The sequence below is a fragment of the Triticum dicoccoides genome, unplaced genomic scaffold (assembly GCF_002162155.2).
Source record: "Triticum dicoccoides isolate Atlit2015 ecotype Zavitan unplaced genomic scaffold, WEW_v2.0 scaffold24752, whole genome shotgun sequence".
Taxonomy (NCBI): Eukaryota; Viridiplantae; Streptophyta; class Magnoliopsida; order Poales; family Poaceae; genus Triticum; species Triticum dicoccoides.
The window spans coordinates 1-1,548 of NW_021251658.1; the positions used below are offsets into that span (position 1 = coordinate 1).

The following is a 1,548-nucleotide window of genomic DNA, read 5'->3' on the forward strand; positions in this document are numbered from 1 at the left end:
CCACCCGTGGACGCGCTTGAAAAAAAAAACCCACCCCCGAGTCAAGCGACAGCGCCTCCCATCCCCATCTCGATCCGCCGCCTCCCCGCCGCCGGCCCGCATCCTCCGCCGCGCCGTTCGCCCCACACTGCTGCCTGCCTTCTCTCCGCCGCGCCCTCCTCCCCGTGCACGGTTCGCCGACGCCGAGGCCCAGGCTGCCGCGCTCCGGGCCCGCGCCGGCCGGCTCGAGCGCATGCCGCCGACCACGACGGGCTGCTCGACACGCTCCTCGCCGCCACGGGCAACGGACGGTAGGACGAGGAGAGGGAGGTGGAGGCAGCGGAGGAGCCGGTAGGATGACGAGAGGAAGGTTGAGGCGGCGGAAGAGCCAGTAGGAGTAGGAGGGGGAAGTGGAGGCAGCGGAGGAGGAGACGGGGATGACGGGGACAGATCGGCTACACGCCGGAGGACGAGGGCATCGCACGGCCTACCGATTCCTTCCTCCCCGCGCCCTGGTTACAAGGCCATCGCTGCCGTCGCCCAACACCAACCGCCTTGCCCCGATTAGCTCTTGGAGATGCGGACGACAGGATGTGCTCCAGCGCCGCCGCCTACGAGCGCCTCCCAGACGGTTCGTCCCTTCCTCATGGTCATGGAGCTATCTCTTATTAGATCTGATTGTATCCCTGTTTGTGGTGATTGGCTGGGTGTAGATGAGTCGACAACGAAGCTCGGGGACGTGATATGGCGCTCGGTGTAGGTGGCCATGGTGGACCTGAAGAAGCTGGCTGAGATAAGCGATGGGGTCAGTGTTGTGCTCCTCCCGTTCACATTAAACAAATAGTGCAGACTCTGGCTGCATGACTGGTGTATATATCCACTTGGACCACCAAAATCAAACTGATAGCAAGAACCAGATATAGTGCTAAGTTATAGTTTGTACACAGATCCATATTAGTTCAGAGATGCACACAACAAATCTGTACATTCAGAATGACCACCAAAATCCAGCAATACAATTGACTAGATTGGAAGAATTTACTTGATCAATATGTGCACATGAAACAACACTTTAACCCGTGTGAACTATCCGTGGAATTATGCACTGCACAGACATATATTCGGACAGCATGATGTTTCATTTCGAGGCTATAGTTACATCATTGAAACCAAACAACTATATATGATTCCCCATAGACAGATTGCACCAAACACTCTGGTTACCTGCCTACAGCTAATTATTTTACTTAATGCCTGGGAGGTATCAAATTATGGAGCTTGGGGATCTGTCTTGCCTTTAGTCTGAACCGAAACAGCAGCCTCACTGTCTTTTTGGTGTTGAATTACAGTGAGCTGCTTCTCAAATGTCCCATAGCATACCGGCTGCAGCACCCCGAGCTCCTCATTATCTGCTCCATGATCAAGATCCATCGCCACCGACAGCCACGCACTTGGATGCAAGGCTTGCCCGGACGACTCTGAACCGAAACCAATCCTAGACTGGGAGTCGTATGCATCGTCCATTTGTGCATATCCAACCAAAGCACTTAATTCACAGTCCGCAAAATA

General features: G+C 54.8%; 1 long non-coding RNA gene across 1 annotated transcript; it reads left to right on the plus strand.

Moving 5' to 3' along the window:
* Positions 1 to 135: 135 nt before the first annotated feature.
* LOC119345528 lies at positions 136 to 1,538 on the plus strand. The gene is made up of 3 exons (XR_005167071.1): positions 136 to 610; positions 693 to 784; positions 1,329 to 1,538. It is a non-coding gene; the product is annotated as an uncharacterized LOC119345528 (long non-coding RNA).
* The last annotated feature ends 10 nt before the right edge of the window (positions 1,539 to 1,548 follow it).